Genomic DNA, 25,869 nt, shown 5'->3' with positions numbered 1-25,869 from the left:
ATAGCAAGCATTTCATAAATGTTGACTTAATTAATTTAGCTAAGCTCAATATTCCCCACTGTTCAGCTGGGAAAGCTGAGGCTCAAGGAAGTTGTCCCTTTCTCAAGGTTGCCAAGCTGATAACCAACTGATCCCAGATTTAAACCCAATTCACTCTAACTTTAGACCTAAGTTCTCTATATCCACAGGAAAAGGGGAACCAGAAGTACAGATACCCTCAGACATATTGACCATCCCTCCTGTAGATGCTAAGTGGGTGTCACCACAAGGAAAACCCAGGGTGGCCAGAGGGACCGTGGGTGCTAAAGAGGTGAGCTTTCTTCATCTGTTGACACATTTTCTTCTCTGCCATGAGTTTGACAAAATAAATTCTCTCTCAGCCCACAACTACTTAATTAGGCTGTAGTCATATATCTCCAGACTTCAAAAAAAGACAGTGGAAGCAGCTTACAGCCACTGGCAGCCAACAAGAAGAAGCAGAGTAGCCCCTGGCAGTATTTTTCTCCTTGCTCAGTAACTTGAGTCTGGCCCTAAATCTCTATTATTCTTCCAGGAGGATGGTCCTGATTAAAGGATTCCTTCTGCAGCTGAGGCTCGGTGATAAGGGCTTTCTGTTTAGACCCTCCTACTCTACAAAAAGAACATAAATCATCATTTTGCATCAGCTTAGTTTCCATATTTTATTTTTACTGGAAGTTGTAGGGAGGGGGCACCATAGATTTGGAAAACCTGGGTCTGATTGCGTATATAATATGGCTGGTGAGTTTTTTTATAAGAAGGGTCAATTTTATAGCATTATTAATTCATTTCTTTCCTTTTGAAACACATCAACCATTGGCAGGGAAAGGACTGGGTATTTATGAAGCCCTGATATGTGCCAGACATGTGGCCTAGATATTATCTCTTAGTTACAGAAAAGTTTGTAAAGGTTGATGTCATTAACCCTATTTTATAGTGAAGAAACTGTATACTGGAGGAGTTGAACATCTTGTTAAAGGCCCCATGGCTCATGAATGATAAGACTTGTGAAGCAACCTGGGCATTCTGAATCCACAACACACAAGATTTCATCTAACTGATGTCTCTCTTAGAGAAAATACTCAGGGGACTTCCCTGGTGATCCAGTGGTTAAGAATCCTCCTTGCAGCACCAGGGACGTGAGCTCGATCCCTGATCAGGGAACTAGGATCCCACGTGCTTCAGAGCTTCTGAACTCACGTGCCCCAACTGCTGAGCCCAGGCACCCCAACTACAGAGTCCATGCGTGCATGCGTGCCCCATCACTTCAGTCATATCCAACTCTTTTTGACACTGTGGACTGTAGCTCATCAGGCTCCTCTGTCCATGGGATTCTCCAGGCAAGAATACTGGAGTGGGTTGCCATGCCCTCCTCCAGGGGATCTTTCTGGCCCAGGAATTGAACCCATGTCTCCTGCCTCTCCTGAATTGCAGGTGGATTCTTTATCCACTGGGCCACCTGGGAAGCCCAGAGAGTCCAAACGCCAAAGCAAAAAAATCTCTCTTGACATGTCTGAGACCCAACACAATAATTGCATTCAAAAATATTTTTTAAAACGCTCTGTAGCAACTGAGTCTGAGCCCAGGTTTTCCCTAAGCAGAATCCATAGGATGAGTCTAGGACAAATTGAGAAAGTAGCCTTAACATACATACACTATCATGTGTAAAACAGATACCTAGTGGGGAGCTGCTGTATAACACAGGAAACACAGCCTGTGCTCTGTGATGACCTAGAGGGGTGGAGTAGGTGGAGAAGGGCGTTCGAGAGGGAGGGAGTATATATGTATATACATGTAATTGTGACTGATCCACCTTGATGTACAGCAGAGAACACCACGACTTCGTAAAGCAATCATCCTCCAATAAAAACAAACAAAATTCGAAGGAAGAAGCCTTAGATATTGGTTTGGGGAACAGTTCTCAGCTGGAGGAAGGGGTGATTTTGCCACCACTCTGCTCACCGGGGGACACGTAGCCATGTCTAGAGACACCTTGAGTTGTCATATCTGAGAGAAGAGGTGCTATTGGCATCAAATGGGTAGAGACCAGGGAGGTTGCTCAACAGCCTGCGATGCCAAGGGGCAGCCCCCAGCACAAAGAATTAGCCGGCCCCAAACATCAATCGTCTCCTGGTTCATAAACCCAGTCTATCGTGAACACGGTTTTCTCTTCCCAGACATCATCTCCCTGGAGAAGAAAGCACTGAACCAGAGGACCCAGTCCTCAAGGGCAGGATTTCAAGCACAAACTGGGGAGATAGGATAGTTGAGGAGCTCAGAATCTTATTCAGGTCCACTGGCAAACCTTTAAAACTGGTTTCCACATCTGTTCTCTGCACCCTGCCACTCCATCTTCTTTCTCCAGTGATTAATTTCAAATTCTTACAAATATGAGACTTTCATCAAAAATAGCATATATCGTGTTCTCTGTCAACTCACTGACACTGCAGTTGCCTGGATTGGGGTTTCTTAACTTTGGTAAAAAGTTCAAACATGTGGGGAACAGACCTGGGCAAGCAACTATTTTTTGTGTTTTGTTGATCTGAAATAAAACATCAGAAATTTCTAGACCAAAAAAAGAAAAAAAAAGAGTTCATACAGAGCACTCATAAAAACCAAAGATGAAAGTTCTTATTAGCAAAGTCATATGTGTTCATTGCTGAAATTTTAGAAAATAGAAGCCTACGGAAGCAAATAAAATTCTGTGATAAACTTATCAGCCAGTAATAACTGTTTATAGTATTTTAGAGAATGGACTTCTAGTCTTTTTTTTTTCCATAAATACATTCGCAAATGAAATTATTCAAATCGGCTCTGTGATAATCAGGGCATGTAAATTCTGGCAAATAAGAATAACAAAAATGAGAAATAACAGGAGCAAGAATAGCAGAAAATGAAAGCCAATATTGAAAAAGTGCAGCTTTTGTGCCAAATATTTTAAGACCTTTACACTCATTTAATCCACCCAGCAACCTTGTGAGGTAGGTACTGCTGTTGTTCTTGTTCAGTCTCTCAGCTGAGTCCAACTCTTTGTGACCCCATGGACTGCAACACCCCAGGCTTCCCCATCCTTCACTATTTCTCAGAGTTTGCTCAAACTCATGTCCATTGAGTCAGTGATGCCATCAAACCTTCTCATCTTCTGTCATCCCCTACTGTTAGTCCCATTTTCAGGATGGGAACACGCAGGCAACATGACCGCCATCAGAAAGGCCCGAGGTCCATTGCATGAGCTCAGGAATGCACCTGAGCTCTGGGAGATGTGAGCATCCCTCCCCTTCGTCCTGGTCCCCTCTTCATCTACTTCCTAATTCCAGAGGCCATGTTAGTTTCCTGTGGCTGCTATAATAAATGACCACTGCGTGGGCAACTTCAAACTACAGAAATGTATTCTCTCTAATTCTGGAGGCTAGACATCAAAATCAGGGTGTCCGCAGGGCCATCCTCTCCCCTGGAGAGTTTCATCATTGCCTCTTCCAGCTTCTGCTGCTGTCCACACTCCTGGGCTCATGGCCCAGCTCTCTCTGCCTCTCTGCTACATTTTCATGTGGGCTTCGCTTCTACGGCTTCCTTTAAAACTTCTCTCCACTGGCTCCTTTCCTGTCTCAGCATTCCTTCCTGCAGGGCTAGTTTCTCCTCTTTAGCTTCTCAGCTTCCTCCTCTCCCGAGTCCACAAGGCTGCACGCCCTATCCCAGGCGTCCACACTGCCAACCATGTCATCTCTGCAGGTGTCTCTGGGTGTCAATGATCTTTGAAGAATGGCTCCTAGAAGCTAACTCAGATTCCTCCTGCTAATGTTGGTGACTTCTCATCATGTAAAAGTAAAGGCTTTTTTACTTTCCAGAGTGAAGATGCAGAACAGGGAACAAAATGTGCAAAAGGGTGCAGAGAAATCTGGCAAATGGAAAAAAAATTCTTATTTTCCTACTAATTGATTCAATTAACCAAGGTAGACTTTCTTAAACCAGTTCAGCCCCTCTTGGAGGGTTTCTGCAATCCCAGGCTTCCCTTTAACACCACTGGAGGGGGAGAAATGTTTCCTCAGGAGGTGAGAGATTACACAGTGAAACAGTAGCTCCTTAAAAAAAAAAAAAGTTTTCTCCCTGGGGCTTCCTAATCTCTCTTTCCCCTAACCTCAAATATCGCCAGACAAGGGATTTCTCACTTTTTAAAATTGAATTTATATTTTATATTGGGGTATAGTTGATTCACAATGTTTTGCGTGTACAGCAAAACAATTCAGTTGTATCTACACATATATCCATTCCTTTCAGATTCTTTTCCATTATAGGTTATTATAGAATATTGAGTAGAGGTCTCTGTGCTCTACAATAGTAGGTCCTTATCGATTTTCTATTTTATATATATTGTTCTTGCTTAGTTGCTAAGTCATGTCTAACTCTTTTGCGACCCCATGGGCTGTAACTCACCAGGCTCCTGTGTCCATGTGATTTTCCAGGCAAGAATACTGGAATGGGTAGCCATTTCCTACTACAGGGGATCTAGCTGACTCAGGGGCCAAACCCATGTCCCCTGCATTGGCAGGCATATTCTTTACCACTGAGCCACCAGAGAATAGCAGTGTGTATACATTACTGGCTTCCCAGATGGTGAAGTGATAAAGAATCCACCTGCCAATTCAGGAGGTGGGGGTTTAATCCTGGGTCAGGAAGATATCCTGGAGTAGGAAATGGTGACCCACTCCAGTATTCTTGCCTGGAAAATCCCATGGACAGAGGAAGCTGGTGGGCTACAGTCTATGAGGTTGCAAAAAGTCAGATATTCTAATCCCAAACTCCTAATTAATCCCTCCCCACCAGCCTTTCCCCTTTGATAAATGTAAGTTTGGTTTCTATGTCTGTGATCTGTTTCTGTTTCGTAAATAAGTTCATTTGTGTCGTATTTTAGATTCCACATATAAGCGATATCATATGGTATTTGTCTTTCTCTGTTTGCCTTAATTCACTTAGTATGATAATCTCTAAATCAATCCATGATGCTGCAAGTGGCAATATTTTATTATTTTTTAAATTTTATTGAAGTTTATTTGATTTACAATGCTGTGTTAATTTCTACTGTACAGTAAAATTATATATATATATACACACATACACACACACATATGTATATTCTTTTACATATTTTTTCCATTCTGGTTTATCACAGGATATCGAATATATGTCCCTGTCTCCCTCCTTTTAATGGCTTAACTATATATAAAACATATATATATATATTTTATTCATTCATCTGTTGATGGACATTTATATTACTTTCATGTCTTGGCTATTGTATGTAGTGCTTCAGTGAACATTGGAGTGCATGTATCTTTCTGAATTATGGCTTTCTCCAAATACATGCCCAGGAGTGGGATTGCAGGATCATATGGTAGAATTTTCTGCTTTCTAAAGTCACTGTCATGGGTCTTTTAATTCAGGAAATCAAAAGAAAGACTGTAAACCAACCCTTTATGGAATGACATAGCCATTCTGGTTTGGCAGGGATCTGGGCATCTTCAAAAGCACAGCAGAACAGGTAATTAAACAACCAAACAGATGCTATTGAGAAAATAGTGTGGGTGGCCCAGGGGGGGCAGAACTCGAGACAGGAGCAAATGGAGATGGGACTTTGCCCCTTGCCACTTGTGCACTCCTGAGTTCCACTTTATTGCAAAAATGGACCCCATCTCCAACCTCCATCAAATATTTTAAACATACGCATATATCTCTGTACTTTGAAACTGAGAACAGATTCATATTCTTAACTGGTATTAAGTTTACAGTGTTGGAGGTTTCATTTGCATAATAAAATGCTATGCAAGAGGAGATGAGGGTTAATCAAAGGGTTTTATCACTCTTTTTAATTATCTTCATTATGCTGGAACAAGATGTAAATTTTAATTCTACCTTGTTAGCTAGCAGATCCCACCAAACTTTAGAATATCCTAATCATCTGTCATTTTTAATAGGCACAGATGCCAGTGATTCTAGCAAGCGAAATGCCCTAAATATTGTAAGCTTTATTAATCTGATTGATATATCATTTAACAATTATTAATGTTAAACATAAGTTCACCTCAGATGGAGACCCCTGTGAACCGCAAATGGGTCCCCCTAGTTTTTCTTTCCCCATCCTGCTCTTCATCAGCCTATGCTGGAAATTCTTCCTCGTTCACACAGCACTTCTTTTTTTTTCTCCTTCCCCATCAAATCTGGAACTAGAGCTTGCAGTTCACATGCAGCCCTTTTCTGGTGATCCACAAACTCTTTAGGTTTCTAAAAGGATACAGGACGTACTGTGGTCTTAGCCCACGGACATGAGAATGATTTTCAAGAGATGAGCAGTGGGGGATGTCTACGTAGGTGCTGGGTTTATCTGCTAAACTCCTCCTGCAGAAGCCAAATGATGTCTTCATCCCAGCCTGGGTGATCAGAGGCAGAGTTGCCGATCACATTTAAATAAGGGCACAGTTGAAAAGTAAGCACCAAAGACGGTTTCCCCTGGGCTCCAGGAGATAAGCAGTGATACAGAAAGAAGTAGCTGCCCTTGTACGCTGCTCCTGAGCCTGCAGCTAGTAGGAGGTGCTACAGGAGAGCAGAATCAGAGAAGCTAAGCATCCTTGATGGGTCAAATGAATTAGCTAAAATAGATATTTTCCTATGGCCCTCTGCTAGTGTTTTACGTGTGAAAGGTGGTGTTATGGAATGAATGCTAGTGTTCCCCTGGAATGTATATGTTGACACCTACTCCCTAGCTGACAGTATTAGGAGGTGGGGTCTTTGGGATGTAGTTTAGGCTAAATGAGGTCATGAGGTTGGAGCCCTCACAAATAGGATTAGTGCCAATTTAAGAGTCATGAAGAGAGGGACTTCCCTGGTGGCCCAGTGGTTAATACCTCACCTTCCAACACAGGGGGTACAGGTTTGATCCCTGATCAGGCAGCTAAGATCCCACATGCCTTGAGGCCATAAAACCAAACCATAAAAAGAAGCACTACTGTAACAAATTCAATAAAGACTTTAAAAATGGTCCACATCAAAAAAATCTTTGAAAAAAAAAAGTCATGAGTTTGCTTCCTAAAAAAAGAGAGAGTCATGAGTTTTCTTCTCTCTGCCTCTTTGCCATGTGAAGATTCAGCAAGAAGTCACCGGTCTGTAACCCAGAAGACTTCATCAGAACCTGACCATGCTGGCAGCCTAATCTCAAACTTCTAGCCTCCAACACTGTGAGACAATAAATTTCTGTTTTCTAAACCACTCAGTTGTGGTACTTTGTTATAACGGCTGTAGGAAATGAACACAGCCATTACCCACTTTCTCAGCCTCCCTTACAGCTATATTAGGGGCACATGACTGAGGTTTAGCCAATCAAATACGTCCACTCAGGACTAACTGAGGTTCAACCAATCAGGTGCACCCAGGATAACTGAGATTCAGCCAATCAGGTGCATCAAAGGGGCACATGGTTATATCCATCTTCAATGTGAGAACGGTACCCACCCAGCACCAAGTTCCCCATCCTGGACCGCTGCTGCAGATGAATTAACCCGTGGTCCCAACCGTATTGCCTTCCTTTGCTCCTGTTTCCTGAGGTTGGTGATTCTGTATGCTGAGAGTGTTCCAGTAAATTCCACAGCTACTTAAATTAGTAAACAGCAGGTTTGGTTTTTCTTTTTGCTTGCAATTGAAAACCTGGCTGAAGGATGTAATACATCCCTGAAGTGGTGAGTGGTGGACAGGAAGGGGAGGAGGAGGGGAGTGTCACATGCTTTAGGGGAGAAGATAGGAACTGGGAATATGGGAGAGCCTGAAATAGAAGGGGACGCATGTGTAAGGCATGTGTATGCCTGAGCGTGGATGCTCGTGCATGCACATTTGCACATTCATAGCCGCAGATCTTCTGGAGGCAGAGCAGCCACACGTACCCATGGGGGTGAACTTAGGTCACCTGCTGTCGCTCACTAAGCAGCGCGTTCAGGCTTCAGTGGCATCGAGCAGAGCAAACGACAGTCCCCAAGTTTGAAAAATGAGCTGCTTCACTCACCTGGTGCTAATGCCTTTTCTGAAGAAACTTACATCTTGGAAATGTCATGACACATTGCAATCATGAGGAACACAGTCACAGTCATTGGGAGTGTTTCTTCAAGAGCAGAGCGTGTCTGAGAAGATGCATGGCTCACAGCATCATTTCCCGGTGATGGGATGGGGGAGTCCGTGCAGAAAAGCTCCCTGGGAAAGAAATCCTAGCAGGAGCTCAAGCTGCCGAGACTGCTTTGGAAGCCCAAAAGAATGCTGGGCTGGTGCTGGCTGACTGCACATTGACTGCCACCTCCCAGGTGGCCAAGTGGTAAAGAACCTGCCGGCCAGTGCAGGATATGCAGGAGACACAGGTTGAATCCCTGGGTTGGGAAGATACCCTGGAGGAGGAAATGGCAACCCACTCCAGTATTCTTGCCTGGGAAACCCCACAGAGGAGCCTGGTGGGCAAGTCTATGGGGTCACGCAGAGTCGGACATGTCTGAGAGATTGAGCATGCACATTAATTGTGTGATGTTGGCCGTGCCTACAAATTGCTTTATGCCTCCGTTTCTCCACCTTTCAAATGAGAATAATATCACATGCATTGTTGCTCATAATCGTGTTACTGAGTCCAAGCTTGTACTGCTTGCAGCACAACAGGCCAATCAATCAAGGGACAAGGTGTTGGGGCAAAGAATAGCGACTTTACCTGGAAAGCCAGCAGACCGAGAAGATGGAAGACCAGTGTCCCAAAGAAACACCTTACCAGGATTTGGATGCTAGTTTCTTTCACAGGGCAAAGAGGCAAGGGGGAGGAGATAAAGCAAAAAGGCAATTTTGTTGTGGTTGCTTAGTCACTATGTCCTGTCCGATTCTCTTGAGACCCCATGGACTGTAGCCCGCCAGGCTCCTCTGTCAATGGGATTTCCCAGACAGGAGTACTGGAGTGGGTTGCCGTTTCCTTCTCCAGGGGATCTCCTGCCTTGACAGGTGGGATTTTTTTCCTAAACCACTGAGCTACCTGGGAAGCCCAAAAAGGCAATGCTGTGCTGTACTTAGTCACTCAGTTTTGTCTGACTCTTTGTGACCCCCATGGCTCACCAGGCTCCTGTGTCCATAGGATTCTCCAGACAAGAATACTGGAGTGGGTTGCCATGCCCTCCTCCAGGGGATCAGGGGATTTTCCCAACCCAGGGATCGAACCAAGGTTTTCTGCATTGCAGGTGGATTATTTACCAGCTGAGCTACCACAGAAACCCCCATATGGCAATAAGTTTTTGCAAATATTTCCCAGTTCAGACCAGACTTTGGAGGGGATGCATTCATTTCTTTCTTCCTGTAGCCATTTACAGGTGGGCCTGGTCAAGATGTTTTCTGGGAACTTAAACAAATGTATTTTAGCTTAATTTTAGGTCTTGGAGTCAGGGTCTCCAGAGATGGGCCCTTATGTATACTTTAAGCTATAAGTAATATCCCTTTAGTGATTAACTCATAGACAAAATAATAGAATACAAAGGTTAGAGTAAGAGAAACAGATCCAATATGGAGTCAGATTTGTTTTTCCCCATTACAGTAATGCTTTGTATAAAATCACATTCTAATGGAATAAAAATCACTGTGATGCACATGAATGCTTGCCAGGCATATACTGGGCACCATCACAAATTAACTAACTTAAAGCACAGGAGAACCCCATGAGATGGTGCCATCATTATGACTATTGAGAGAAGGGAGAACAGAGTCACGGAGAGGTGAACTGTTCTTCTCAATGTCCTAAAGCCAGCATGTGGCACTGCCAAGATCTGAACTCAGCCCAGATCTGGTGCGTGTGTGAGCGCTAAGTGGCTTCAGTTTTTTCTGACTCTTTGTGACCCCATGGACTGTAGCCCACCAGGCTTCTCTGTCCATGGAATTCTCCAGGCAAGAATACTGGAGTGGGTTGCTATGCCCTCTTCCAGGGGTTCTTCCCAACCCAGGGATCAAACCCAAGTCTCTTAAGTCTCTTGCATTGGCAGGCAGATTCTTTATCATTAGTACCACCTGGGAAGCCTCCAGGTCTGAGTTAATAGCCATGTCATGATAGCTTCTTGAGGATGCCAGAGGGCTGGGGAAAAGTCCTAAGTGCCAGTCGATGGAGTATCTCATGGGTAGTCCCAGGAGTCACAAAGAGTCAGACATGACTTGACAACTGAACAACAACAACATGGACAATCCTGGAACTCCTTTAAAAGAGAGAGTGAACAAAAGAGTGAATTTGCTTCTGTATGTGATGGTTATTTTAAAATTATTGACATATAGTTGCTTTATGACTGTGTGCTAGTTTCTGCTGTGTAGTGAGATGAATCAGCTATATGTATACGTATATCCCCTGTCTTTTGGATCTCCCTCCCCCCAATCCCACCCATCTAGGTCATCTTTAATGAACTGTACTAACCACAAAAATAACTATAATGGTTCCACACTGTTGGGTACCAGTGGGTACTCAATGAGCTAGGCAGTAGATAGTTTCAGTAAATGATCGCAGTTTAATCCTTCCAGGGAACATGTTCCCATTTTACAGCTGGGAGGCTGATGGCCCAGAGTATCTCCAATTCTCAAGATTATCCAGCAAAACAAGTAGCTATGGCAGGATTCAAATTCAGATGGAAAGATTTACAGAAACTGTGCTCTTTTTCTCTGAGATGCCATCATAGACCAGTTTCCCCTCAAAGGAACATCCGTTTAGAACATTGAGCCTTTGGATAGATAAGAGGAAAAGAAAGCACAAAGATGTTAACAAGATAATGTAAATATTAACATTCACTTTAAGAGGTTAAATTACCTAGAAGCCCTCATTTCTAAAGGCCAACCTTCTCTGATCTGCATTCTCCAAAATCACTCTAACCTTTTCCAAGAGGAAATTATGCACCCTGGTACCTGCTCTGCAGAGACCTCAGGATTTCTAGGCTGTCATCCGGGGAGGGAGGAGAACGGAGAAAGCCAGCTGTTCATCGCCTGCCCCTGGACATCTGGACCTTTCCTGGGACGCCTGTGTGGTCTGGCTTCTAAGCACACCACTCACGTGTGACAAAGGCATTCGGAAAAGATGAGGACTTGGAATTCCAGCTTTTCAGTAGAAACAAAGCTATATTGAGAAGATAACATAACGTGTGACTGAATATGAGTTCTTTAGAAGTCCTGCTTTAAATAATTGCCAAGACTGATTTGTAATATGATCAGTGTTTGTTCAGAAACATTAAAAATTGCAAGCAGACTCGGGAGCGTGTGGGTCGGTTGTCTTTCTCATTTTTCTGTAACGTTGGCAGCATTCCCCTCTCCCAGGCAGAGAGGAGGGTTGATAGACACAAGATAGAAGATTAAAAAGGAGTGGCTCTCATAAAAAGGAATGCATTTGAGTCAGTTCTAATGAGGTGGATGGACCTAGAGGCTATTATACAGAGTGAAGTAAATCAGAAAGAGAAAACTTCTGTATATTAATGCATATGTCTGGAATCTAGAAAGATGATACTGGTGAACCCATTTGCAGGGCAGCAATGGAGATGTAGCTGGAGAAGGAAATGGCAACCCACTCTAGTATTCTTGTCTGGAGAATCTCATGGACAGAGGAGCCTGGCAGGCCATGGTCCATAGGGTTGCAGTGAGTCGGACATGACTGAAGGGACTAAGCATATGGAGACGCAGACATAGAGAACAGACTGGTGGACACAGCGCGGGAAGGAGAGGGTGGGACGGATCGAGAGAACAGCATGGAAACATACACACGACCGTATGTAGAATAGACAGCAGGTGGAAATTTGCTGTATGATGCAGGGAGCTCAAACTCGGTGCTCCGTGACAACCTGGCTTGGGGGAGGTGGGAGGGAGGATAAAAGGGAGGGGACATATGTATACCTCTGGCTGATTCATGTTGATGTATGGCAGAAACCAACACAATGTTGTAAAGTAATTTTCCTCCAATTAAAAATGAATAATTTTTTTAAAAGGAGTTGCTTCTAAGTCACCTATTTATGACTGTGCTGTCCAATTACAGCATCTTCCAGCTGTATGACAATTAAGCAAGTCACTTCACTTTTCCTAGACTGACTCACCCCTCCTGTCAAATGGCCACAATCAGTCCTGCACTGGGGTCCTTTAAGGCATCAGCTATGTCTCACTTATCTAAGTGCGGAGACTGGGCATAGTAGGCACTCAATGAGTGAGTGGTAAATAATCCAAGTTGTGAGTTTTACATGGAATAGCTTATTTGGGGAAAAGCCTTGCTGAATTGCTGATACATTCTAGGTGCTTAAAAATAGCTGTTTTCTCTTCTCCCATCTTTAACCTCTCATTTGTGCCTTTAAAAATGCTGCTATATGCTTTGCCTTTAATCCCCTATGAATACACTGATGCATTTTTTGGAAATTCAACAGAGATCTTAAATATAATGTATCCCACAAAGATCCATGTAGTCAAAGCTACGGTTTTTCCAATAGTCAAGTATGGATGTGAGAGTTGGACCATAAAGAAAGCTGAGCACTGAATAATTGATGCTTTTGAACTGTGGTGCTGGAAAAGAGTCCCTTGGACTGCAAGGAGATCAAACCAGTCAATCCTAAAAGAAATCAGTGCTGAACATGCATTGAAAGGGCTGATACTGAAGCTGAAGCTCCAATACTTTGACCACCTGAAGTGAAGGCAGGAGGAGAAGGGGACAACAGAGGATGAAATGGTTGGATGGCATCATCGACTCGATGAACATGAGTTTGAGCAAGCTCTGGGAGTTGGTGATGGACAGGGAAGCCTGGCGTGCTGCAGTCCATGGGGTTGTAAAGAGTAGTACATGACTGAGCAACTGAACTGAACTAATCTTAGAAAAGAGAATCATCTCTGCCTCCAAATTATCTATGAGAAAAAAGAAGGTTTTTGGTGAATTGTTTTGACGTGATTCTGTGCAGAGGTTTCTTATCTACCTATACCCTGAGTAGCCTGATGCAAGAGTTATTAATTCTACACCTATTCTGTGCAGGATATCATCCCAAGTGCAAGTTCAATATAGACAAATAAGGCGAAAGTGACAGTGTTAATCCCTTCATCATGTCATTGCGACTCCGGGGGCTGACTGTAGCCTACCAGGCTCCTCTATCCATGGAATTCTCCAGGCAAGAGTACTGGAGTGGGTGTCAGGGCATCTTCCCAGACAAATGAAACATTCATTCAACAAATGTGACTTGGGTTTCTGCTATGTGACATGCACTCCTCTGAGGTTTGGGACAGAACAACAAACCGCATTGACACGCGTCATGCCACAGGAGGTAAGCAGACCAAGTGTCCCTCACGTCCAACTGCCACATAGACAAATGTGAAACTGTTGTTGTTTGGTTTTTTAAGCAGCTTTGGGGTAGACGAAACAAAAAAATCTTTGCCAAAAAAATACTCCAGAAATTTCAAAAAGCATCAAATACCTTTCACGGAAAACTAGGAGGGGGTTCTGAGACGAGCGATCAGGTTCCTCATTTTGAAAGACAAATTGCTAGTAATCCTGTTAAACTTTAAATAGCATTATCTAAATGAAAAATAGCAAAGTGTGAGATATCCCAGCAAGAATGGCTCCAATTTCCTGCCTGGATGCTAAGTAAGGAATAGTTTGTTTAATATCATCTTGATAACATTTTTATAGGTTCATGTTGGCCCATCAGATTGCAATTTGTCACTTGCTATCTAGCAGTTTCCTAATTCCTCATCACTTTACACTGTAAAATAATGGGCACAGAATTGCGAGGCTTTTTTTAATAATAGAAAAGTAGAGAGGGACTAGTTGCTTCCCAGATGAGGCTAGTGGTAAAGACTCATAGCTTTGCCTCCCATCTCCACATCTCTACCTGTAGGTCTAATTGATACTGCAAACTCAGTATAGCCAAGACTAAATTCCAGATCCTTCCCACAAATCCTTCTCCATCCATAGCCTTCCCCATCTCAGCTGAAGGCAGCCTGAGCCTTGTAACAGCCCAGAACAAAACCCTCAAAAACACCCTTCACTTCTTTCTTATTCAAGGACCCCACATCCAGCCCATCAGGAAATCCTATGGGCTCCACCATCTTGTCAACCAAGAACTTGGTGGAATAAGGGTTAGTTAACTCCCTAAAGAAACAAAGAATTCAAAAGAAACTTCATTCACTGTATTTGGTTGTGTTGTTAATTCTGTTGACAGTTAATCGTGGACAGTGGACCCACTCCTCACAGCCACGGGTTCTGCCTCATTGGGTTCCACCAACCATGGGTAGAAAATATTCAGAAAAAAAAAAAAAAAAACTCCAGAAAGTTTAAAAAAGCACAGCTTGAAATTGCCATACACTGGCAACCATTTAAATAGCATATCCATTGTACTAGAGATGATTTAAAGTATTTGAGAGGGACTTCCCTCGTGGCCCAGTGGTTAAGAATTCACCTGCCAATGCAGGCGACATGGGTTCAATCCCTGGTCTGGGAATATTCCACATGCCAGGGAGTAACCAAGCCCATGCACCCCAACTTCTGAACCCACATGTTGCAACTACTGAAGCCCACGTGCCTAGAGTCTGTGCTCTGTAACGAGAGAAGCCACCACACAATGGGAAGCCCAAACATAGCTCCCGCTTGCCACAAGTAAAGAAAGCCAGTACATCAGTGAAGACCCTTCACAGCCAAAACGATAGATAAGTATTTGAGAGGATGGTGCATAGCTTATATGCAAATATTGCACCATTTTATTTAACAGACTTGAGAATCTGTGGATCTTGGTATCCAGGTAGAGGTTCTGAACTGATTCCTCCATGGATACCAAGAGACAACTGTAACTTGCCTTTTGCTTGTTGGTTTCAGTTGTGATGAGCACTCTGTTAGCCAGATTGAGTGTTTAACCGTCATGTGTGTGTTTTGATAGCGGAAAGGAGTGATATTGCTCTTTCCCTTCCAGCCATTGGCAGGTGAAGGAAGGAGAAACTAGCAACTAGAAGACCACAGAGAGGCTGTAATTCATTTACTGGCCATTGTAGTCCTAGCAGTGTGACCAGTGGATGGGGAACTGGAGAGGCACGAGGTCATATGCCACCTCCTTTTCATCTTCCAAAATGTCATCTCCTAATTGCTGTTGGCTAACAACCAAGGATATTCTCCAAAGGTAACAGATGATTATTTACTAGGAGAAAGAGCAGGGTAGATGTGTCCTTTGGTGTATTCTGACAACTAGACATTTTTGTGTGTCTACGTATGTGTGTGTGAGTGTGTGTATGAAGCTTTTGAAAACAACTTTCCAATGATTATATCTATGAACTTTTACAACATAACTCATGAAACTTGGGACTTCCCTGGTGATCCAGTGGCTAAGACACTGCACTCCCAATGCAGGGGGCCCAAGTTTAGTCCATGGTCAGGGAACTCGATCCCATATGACACAGCTGAGAGTCTGCATGCTGCAACTTAAGAGCCCAAATGCCACAATGAAAAGCGAAGATCCCATGTGCCACAAAAAGACCCTTGAAGGGACAATGAAAATAAAAGTCCTGAGTGTCGTAACTAAGACCTGGCGTGGCCAAATAAATTTTTTTTTTAAGTTATGAAACTCTTTCACCTACATAATTTCATTTGATTTCAGTCTTGTGATAAAGGCAGAGTAGTTATTAGTTTCCATCTTATGCCTGATCCCCTGTATCCTGCTTTGCTTTTTTTTTTTCTATAGCATATATCACTTTTCACATAACAATGTGCTCGTTTATTACATGGTTTGCATAGTTTCTCTCTTCTGCTGGAATAAGAATACAAAAATCTTTATTAACTTGACTCATTAATCTGAATTATCTAGAACAGCCCCTAGCACATAGCAGGCACCCAAGAAGTATTTGCTGGATGAATGAAATATGAGCGTGTCTATCGAGTACATTTCAACATGAATGTCGTCATCACCAGCCCAGGATGTAACCTCTTCAGGATCTCTTGATTCCTTCTGCATGATACTCTTTTCCAGAACACACTTTTGTTGTTGTTGTTCAGTCACTAAGGTGTGTCTGACTCTTTGTGACCCCATGGACTGTAGCACTTCAGGCTCCCCTGTCCTTCACTATCTCCCAGAGTTGGCTGAAATTCATGACCACCGTGTTGGTGGTGCTATCCAACCATCTCGTCCTCTGCCGTGCCCTTCTCCTTTTGCTTTCAATCTTTCCCAGCAGTAGGGTCTTGGTTCCATCTTAATATCGAAACTTCAGTTAAAAGTTTCATGTTCCTAAAGATCTGATGAGAGCAATTACCAATCAGACAGGGGAAGTTTTTCATGCATCACTTCCCAACTTTCTCTTGGCTCTCGGGAAGCTTGGAGCTGACGCATTACTCAGTTCAATCACCAGCTCATCGTCTTCTTTTCCCTCTTATTCTATGTGCCTCTGTGCTTTTACTATAACTCATTTCTTTTTTAAAGTAGAGTGAATATTAATGAGGTCAATTGAGATCGAACACAAAGTAAGAGATTTGCAAAGCAGTCCTCTTTATCGTAATTGAGCTATCCAAATCAAAATTCTTAAAAAAAATATTTAATTTGCAGAATGCTTAGTATGTATCAGACTTACCATTCAGACCTGATTTACGCCTCCAATTTACAGGATCTCCCTGACTCTTGAGAGTATTGGAGTTTTAAGCTCTACCTTAGATGTCAGACAATGTTTGAGATTTGATTGCCTGGGCTGAAAGAAGTGTGATGAAAACATCTTTCTAGGTTTAAAGGGACACGAGTGGAACAGCGAGCTAACACTATGGGGAATATTTGTTGTTTTTGCTGCCGAGTCGCTAAGTCATGTCCAACTCCTTGCAACCCCATGGACTGTTGCATGCCAGGCTCTTCTGTCCATGGGATTTCCCAGGCAAGAATACTGGAGTGGGTTGCCATTTCTTTCTTCAGGGGATCTTCCCAAATCAGGGATCAAACCTGAGACTCCTGCATTGGCAGGTGGATTCTTTACCACTGAGCCAACTGGGAAGCCCCAGGGCAAGTACATGAGTTTATCTCCTCCTTTCTACAGCCTTAAAAAACCATCTTATTCATTCCTTCCCAGTCCCTCCCCTCTCCCGTAGACACATACTCACTTACCACTAGAATGGATGCACCTTATGTACATCACTTCATCCTGGTTGCCCAAAGCACACATTTACCTTCAAAGGATGCAGCTCAGGGTGTTGTGTTCATTCTGAAAGATTCAGAACTTGTTGAGAAAGTCGAGATCTGGCAATGGCTGATGCAGGGCCTGCTTTCTTCTGGGCTTTGTTATGCAGATGAGTTTCCATTTTATTTTAGGTGTGCCCGTTGAATCCTGAGTACTTTAACAGTCATGAAGCTTCGATGAACTCAAGAAGAGCTTAAGATCCGAGATGTTAAATCAGCTCGGCAATAATATATAGCAGAAAATAAGGATCTCATTCTCAGTTCTACTTTTCGTCCGTCATAATGAGGAGCTGATTTTTTACTATTAATGTAACTCTTAAGGGAGGAACTCTGCAGTGGTCCAGGGTAATTCATCCTTAATTAATGTGTCATCTTTTCAACCTGTCCCCATTTAATTATAAAAGCTGGTGAGTACTGGGCCTCAGAAAATGGCTAGTGGTTGAAATCATAGAAGGAAAATATTAACTCTGGGTGTTTTTCAGGGTGGGTATTATTTTCCTTTGGAAAATCATATGAAGGCGAAAAGTTGTTGGCAAGTATTGTGAGCCCAATGGGAAACCTTCTACTTACACTCTGCTCTTCTGATCTTTAGAGATTCTTTTCATCAAACATCCTCAGGCTTTATATTTTTATTTCTTTTTCGTGGGACCCTCGGTGAATCACTTTTTTATTATTATCTTATTTTTGGCTGTGCTGGGTCTTCGTTACTACACGGGTTTTTCTCTAATAGTGGCAAGCAGGGGCTCTTCCCTAGTTGTGGCACACAGGCTTCTCACCGTGGTGGGTTCTCCTGATGCAGAGTGCAGGCGCTAGGGCATGCAGGCTTCAGTAGTTCCAGCCCACAGGCTCAGTAGCTGCAGCTCCCAGGTTCAAGAGCACAGGCTCAATATATGGTTCACCAGCTTGGTTGCTCCATGGCGTGTGGGATCTTCCCAGACCAGGGATCGAACCCATGTCTCCTGCACTGGCAGGCAGAGTCTTTACCACTGAGCCACAGGGGAAGCTCTGTGAATCACTTTTAAACCTTACATGCTAGTCTTTCTCATTTTAGAGGATTTAAAAAATTGTAGTAAAATATACATAACATAAAATTGACCATCATTTACCGTTAAGTGTACAGTTCAGGAACATTAAACCATTCACATCATTTTGCAATCATCCCCACCATCCATCTCCAGAAGGTTTTCATCTTCCCAAAATGAAACTGTGTGTTGAACAGTAGCATCCCATTCCTCCTTGCCTCTGCCCCTGGAACAGCTATTCTACTTTCTATCTCCATGAATTTGACTATTTTATTTATCTCATAAAAATAGAATTAAATAATATTTATCTTATACAAGAAATTATGTATTATTTTATACAGCCCAGCACCCCCATTCCTAGGTATCTAGCTTATAAAAATGAACATGTAAATTCACACAAAAACCTATAACCAAATTTTAATAGGTTTATTCACAATTGGCAAAAACTGACAAAGAACCCAAATGTGCTTCAATTGGTGAATGAATAAACAAACTATGGTATCTCCATACAATGGAATACAATTCAGCAATAAAAAGTGATGAAGTACTGATACATACAACAATGGATAAATTTCAACTGCATTACTCCAAAAGGAGCCAGACTCAAAAGGTTATAAAATTATGAGTCTGTTTATAATGATAGTCTTGAAAAGACAAATCTATAAGAATGGAGAATAGACTGTTGGTTTCCAGGAATGGAACGGGGAAGGGGTTGACCACAAGGGGCATGGGAAAAATTGTCAGGGGTTTACTTGATTTGGTTGTGATTACACGCCTCCGTGCATTCTTCGTAACCTGTATGCATGTGTGCTCAGTCGCTCTGTTGTGACCAACTCTTTGTGACCCCATGGATGCATGGGGTGTGTGTCTGACTCTTTGTGACCCCCATGGACTGTAGCCCATCAGGATCCTCTGTCTATGGAATTTTCTGGGTAATAATACTGGAGTGGGTTACCATGCCCTCCCCCAGGGGATCTTCCTGACCCAGGGTTTGAACCTGTGTCTCCTGCATTGCAGGTGGATTCTTTACCACTAGCGCCACCTGCGGAACTATACACAAAGGATGAATTTTACTATATGTAAATGACACTTCAGTTAAAAAAACAAAGGATGAAAAAATGTTTCTGGTTAGACGTTCAAAAATTAAGTGCTCAGAATGTGGAACTTCTGTGAGATGTTTGCTCCTGGCTGTTCTTTGTACCTTGTTTCCCCACCCAGGAAATAACCCTTTTTGAGTCAAATGCAAGGCCATCTGTTGAACTTTTGCTCCATGTCCTACTAAACCTGAATTTGAGGAGGACTCCACAATTTCATGCTACCATTGGAAACTTATGACCAACCTAGATATCATATTAAAAAGCAGAGACATTACTTTGCCAACAAAGGTCTGTCTAGTCAAGGCTACGGTTTTTCCAATAGTCATGTATGGATGTGAGAGTTGGACTATAAAGAAAGCTGAGCACCGAAGAATTGATGCTTTTGAACTGTGGTGTTGGAGAAGATTCTTGAGAGTCCCTTGGACAACAAGGAGATCCAACTAGGAGATCAGTCCTAGGTGTTCATTGGAAGGACTGATGCTGAAGCTGAAACTCCAGTACTTTGGCTATCTGATGCAGAGCTGACTCATTTGAAAAGACCCTGATGCTGGGAAAGATTGAAGGCAGGAGGAGAAGGGGGCAACAGAGGATGAGATGGTTGGATGGCATCACCAACTCAATGGACATGGATTTGGGTGGGCTCTGAGAGTTGGTGATGGACAGAGAGGCCTGGCATGCTGTGGTTATGGGGTGGCAAAGAGTCAGACATGACTGAGCAACTGAACTGAACTGAACTGAACTGATTCATGGAAATAAGAATCTATAAAGAGTCCGCAATATTTTACAAGACACCAGGATCCAGTTTTTTGTGAGGCATAGATTATTAAACAGTTGCCAATCTTTTATGTCTGTGAACTGCTAAGTATGACAGGTGACTCCGACAGTTACAATTTGTCAACAACTGTTTCTGGGGTCTTTACTTCATTTTAAGTGTTGCACATTTCATTATGAATGGCGTGCCCTATGTATCTATAACTCTGATAACTCCATTCCTTTTGTTAGTAATGGCTTCCCAAGCTGTTATAACATAACAATAACCATGCTGAAGATAAATATTTCATCAGGAGTCCATTGTTATTTATTTATCATTTATAACATGTGTTCCGAAAGCATTATGGAATATTTATTAAACATTTATAAATAATTTTATGCCTCTACTGGCATGTGATATAAATACATTATTAATTCTCTTGAATTGTTGATAGATGGAAGTCAGAAGAACGCTCTGCCAACTGGGGTTGTTGCCAATAAAGTGCAGGGAAAAGGAAGCAGTCTACCATGTTTGAAACGTTCAGAGGCACAATATTGTTCCCTCAGAAGACTTATTTGTTGATTGTGGCTGCAGGTTCCGAGAACTCTCTTGCATCCAGGACTAAGGCATGCTGATGAGAAGGAGATCAAAGAAATTTCAGTAGTTGAGGCGGCCACTGCTTAGTAGCTGCTGCTTGAAAACCTGCTTACGACTGTACATTACGCCCATCAGCTGAAATTCACACTAAGTGGCCGAGCAGTCTGGGAGTGGATTTCCTCAAAGCAGGAGTTGGGCATCAGGGCTGCTCCTCTGTACTTCTTCGCTGTGACCTTGAAGACACCTCAGCTGCAGCTTCTGGAAACCCTAGCTCATTTCCTGTATTGAGTAGAAGTCTTTGAAATGCCAAAGTCAAAGTCTCCTTCTCCTTGAGCAGCCATTTCCCTGGAGAAAGGATGTTCTTTCTTTCCTTTCCAGCTGCCTTGAGATATAATTGACATATAACATCGCATAAGCTTCAAGTATGCAAGGACAGGCTTCCCAGGTGGTAAGTTCTTTACCACTAGCACCAGGGATCGAACCCACATCTCTGGCGCCTCTCAATGCAGGAGATGCCAGAGACGTGGGTTCGATCCCTGGGTTGGGATGATCCCCTGGAGAAGGGAAGGGCAACCCACTCCAGTATTCTTGCCTGGAGAATTCCTTTGTCAGAGGAGACTGGCAGGCTACAGTCCATGGGGTTGCAAAGAGTTAGACACAACTGAGCGACTAACACTTTGGTGCTCCATATACTGGAGATAAAACAATAGTGACTTTTTCTAATGCCTTTGTATTTGCTCTTATGTTGGGAGGTTTGCTCCTTCTGCTTCTCCTCTTCTTTCTTCTTCTTCTCCTCTTCTTATTCCGTCTTTTCCTGAAAGTGCTCTTTTTTTTTTTAAACTGGGAAGATTTATGTCTAGAAAAAAAAAAAGAAGGGAGCCTTGGTAAGGTTTCCAGGGTTTTCTGCTACCCCAAAAACAACCATGCTCAGAACAAACACAAAAGAACACAGAGAAAAGAGGGACTGTTCTTCACCAACAGAAAGGATAAAGCGTCAAGCTTCGCTCTGCAGAGGTGAGGGAACCGGATGCACATGCCCTGTGGGTTTATTCTGGTTAATTCCTGGCACGGACGAATGTTGACATTAACTAGGCAGCTTTGAAAAACAAAAGTCAATAAGCCCAGCAAAGGCATCCGTGGACGGACACAGCCCAAGAGCAGGCAGTGGTCATATGCCTGCCAGACGGCAATTCTACTATTTGTGCTCAAGATTTACTTGGCCACTTTAAGGATTTTAAATGCCATGGAGGAGAGAATAATGTCAATGTGATTTTTTCAGAGCACTGTATGAAAATCAAATCAAACAGAGAGAGTTTCTAACAATTCCAAAAGGTAGCGTTTTCTCATTGCAGCCATCTCCAAACCAACAGGGTTTCCAGCTTCATGCACCAAATGGATTGGACAGCATATAATAAGCACACCTTTGTCAAGATTTGCCCAGACAACATGGAACATCATTGCTAATGTCAAGAGTACAGAGAGTTAGGAGCTGGGAATCAGACTACTATATATAAAATGGGGCTTCCCTGGTGGCTCAGATGGTAAAGAATTCGCCTGCCAAAGCAGGAAACATGGGTTCATCACCTGGAGAAGGGGATGGCATCCCACTCCAGTATTCTTGCCTGGAGAATCCCATGGACAGAGGAGCCTAGTGGGCTACAGTCAATGGAGTTGCAAAGAGTCAGTCACGACTGAGCAACTAACACTTTCACTCACTCACTCATATTTAAATAGATAGTCATCAAGGACCTACTATATGACATAGGGAACTCTACTCAATACTCTGTAATAACCTATATGGGAAAAGAATCTGAAAAAGACTGGATATATGTGTGCATATAACTGAACCACTTTGCTGACCCCTTGAAACTCATGCAACTTTGTAAATCAACTTACTCCAATACAAAATAAAAATCAAATTAAAAAAGAGCAAAAAAAGAATCAATAGCAAATAAGTCACTCTTAAATACTTTTTTAAAAAGACGACACGGAGTTTTTTAATTGCATTCAGGTTAGCCAGAACTTGTTGAATACCTACTAAGTGCTAGATGTTGAAAAGACAAAGGCAAATGAGAAAGCCCATTCCCTCCCCCCGCCCCACCCAGAGGAATTGCTGTCTACCAGGATTGCTTAGTCTCAGATATTTTAGGGTAGATTCTGAGAGCTCATAGGGGGATTCCAAACTTGATCAGCGTGACACTCCGTGCTGGGAAACCCAGACTAAGAAGAGAGATTTCTCACCAAGCAAGTATCATTGATCTCCCCAAAGCTAATCCGTGTATTATTGTCCCCTTCATGGCTTAGTGATTTTTTTAAATGTGTATTGCTTCTATGGCATTTTATTTCAGGGCCTTGGTCACAGAACCTCAAATTAATTAAGATTTGGTCCAGGAGCTGCTTAATTACTTATGCTGAGGATTTGGGGATTCAAGGCAGAGATGGAAATGACGAGGCAAGTCATGCATAATACACCGCCCTCCACCCCTCGCTGAGTGACCATTACCCTGGTGGGTGTTATTTCGTGTTTTTTTTTTTTTTTTAATCAGCACATGGTGCCAAGAACCTGGCATTTTCAAATACTCATTAGCACTATCCTCTGGGGTTTAAGGTAGCAGTTATTAAGGGATGAAGTCTCCAGAGGCAGAGTGAAGCCACAGTGGCTAACAATGACAGAAGTTCAGGTATACCAGCCCCCATCACTTACGGAGGCATCGAATGGCTAAATTAGCTTTCAAAGTCTTAAACCGAACATGCAAGGCCCACAAATGTCATGTGGTATAGTCTCCAGAGGTTAAATTTAGGTTTTCCCTGGCTCCTGCTGCCAATTTGAAAGAAGGGAAAATGTCAGCGGGTGTGGAGTTGAAGCCGAGGGTAGGACGCTGCCAATGCAGAATCCACCGACGCTGACATTCAACCGTCTCTGGAAATGCACGCCGTGGAGCAGCCTCAGCCATCCCCAAACTTACCCAGACTGTTCGCTAAGCCCCCAGGTCGTTCCAGAGCAATGTCGTTTTGCTCCCGTTGACTTCCCCAGCTAGGCGGTTCCAGCCACCCATTTGCCGCGATGATAATGGAGTGTGTTTAGATGCGGTCAACCTGGCTGGCATGAGAAGGACAGGGTAAGAAAAAGATGCGACTCTTGGCAATAGAGGAAACACGCACAGTGATTCCGTGATCGGAAGACATTAGAAGGGAAGGCCACAGACTGAGCTGTAACCTCCCAATGCCGCCGTCCTGTGAAATTAACTCTAATGCAAACTGACTTCACCCTGGGCTCTGAATGCCAGTGGCAAGTAGCAAGGAACCCCACCTCTGCCTTTCCTACGAGCTGGGGTCTTGGCTGTGGACCTGATGTTAAAGATATGTCGATATTTTCTTGGATCAGTCATTGGGTGCATTAAGCAGAAAAGCCAAGAGGACTGGTTTTATTTTTTTAACTTTTTACTTTATATTGGAGTACATCTGATATAGTTTCGGGTGAACAGAGAAGGGATTCAGCCATATAAATACATGGATCCGTTCTCCCCCAAACTCCCCTCCCATCCAGACTGCCAAATAACATTGAGCAGAGTTACCTGTGCTCTGCAGTAGGTGCTTGTTGGTTATACATTTTTTTTTCTTTTTATAATAAATTTTATTGGAGTATGGTTGTTCAGTTTATATATATATATATATATATATATATATACACACACACACACACACACATATGTATTCTTTTCCAGATAATTTTCTCATATGGGTTATCACAGAATGCTGAGTAAGTTTCCCTGTGCTATACAGTAGGCATTTTTAAACATCCCAGTGTGTACATATCCATCCTGAACTCCCTAACTATCCCTTCCCCCGAGGATGGGGCTTTACAGGAGATAGTCTTTTTTCTCCCTGGTGTTAAAATTTAGCTCATATAAGCAGAGAGTAGAGTTGTGATTACAAAGGGTTGGGGCTGGGGAAAAATGAGGAGATATTGGTCAAAAGGTACAAAGTGTCAGTTATAAGGTGAATACATTCTGGAGAATAACATATAGCAATGTGACTATAGTTAATAATGCAGATTTGTATACATGAAATTTGCTGAAAGGGTATATCTTAAAAGTTCTTACCACAAAAAAATAAAAGAAAGAAACGAAAATGGTAACTTCATAAGATGATAGATACAGTAATTAGATTGATTGTGGTGGTTATTTCATAACATATAAGTATATTGAAACATTAAGTTATGTACCTTAGAAATATAAAATTTATACGTGTCAATTATACCTTACTAAAGCTGAAAACAAAGTTTAGAGGTAGGCAGTTCAGGGCTGATAGGGCCGCTTAGGAATTTAGGCTTTCATCTCCAGGGTCACTTCATGGTCCAGTATAACTGCTGGAACTCCAGCCATCACAACCCCCTTCCAGACAGCAGGAAGAGGGAAAGTCAGAAAGAATCCACTTCCCAATGGAGTTGGCTCCTCCTAAAAAGCTGTCTCACAATCCCATACATTTCCACTTGTGCATAACTGAAGAAAACCTGGTCATATAGTCACATCTTGCCATGGGGAAGGCTAGATATATACTGTGGCAGCTGAGCACTTTGACCCACCCAATTATAATCACAGTTTGCCACTAAGGAACAAAAGGGAGAATAGATGTTGGACGGGTAACAGCTGTCTCTACAGTTCCCATAAACATAACACCTGTTACCTGAAATCTAGAGGCCAACATATTCAAGGGACTTTTTAAAAAAATGGATGGTGTGGATGGGGCTTCCCTGGTGGCTCAGCAGTTAAGAACCCACCTGCAATGCAGGAGATGCAGGAGATGCGGGTTCAGTCCCTGGGTTGGGAAGATCTCCTGGAGGAGGGCATGGCAACCTACTCCAGTACTCTTGCCTGGAGAATCCCATGGACAGAGGAGCCTGGCGGGCTACAATCCACAGAGTTGCAAAGAATCGGACACGACTGAAGTGACTGAGCACATTTGCATGTGTGGTGTGGAGGGCAGCGTCATGAATTAGGGGTCAGATCATCTCTGATACTGAGCGACCTTGGGAAATATATTTAAGTGCTCGACATCTTTATTTCCTCATGTATCAGATGAGGGTCTCAGCCTTGTCTACACAGGAGAGTATCTGCTCAGATAATAGATATGGAAGCAATGTGTTAGTGAAGTGTCAAACAGATGAGGTATTAATTAACATTATTATGCTTGATCCAGGC

The 25,869-nt window shown here is 42.9% G+C and overlaps 1 long non-coding RNA gene across 1 annotated transcript; it reads right to left on the bottom strand.

Annotated features, from left to right (window-relative positions):
- Positions 1 to 21,483: 21,483 nt before the first annotated feature.
- On the bottom strand, positions 21,484 to 25,095 carry LOC123331611. Its single transcript, XR_006548341.1, has 3 exons — positions 24,929 to 25,095; positions 23,635 to 23,768; positions 21,484 to 21,524 (listed from the first exon to the last, which is right to left on the bottom strand). It is a non-coding gene; the product is annotated as an uncharacterized LOC123331611 (long non-coding RNA).
- Positions 25,096 to 25,869: the final 774 nt, after the last annotated feature.

Source organism: Bubalus bubalis, chromosome 24, assembly GCF_019923935.1.
Source record: "Bubalus bubalis isolate 160015118507 breed Murrah chromosome 24, NDDB_SH_1, whole genome shotgun sequence".
Classification (NCBI taxonomy): Eukaryota; Metazoa; Chordata; class Mammalia; order Artiodactyla; family Bovidae; genus Bubalus; species Bubalus bubalis.
Note: the sequence above shows the minus strand (reverse complement) of the source record. Positions and strands in the feature narration are given on the sequence as shown.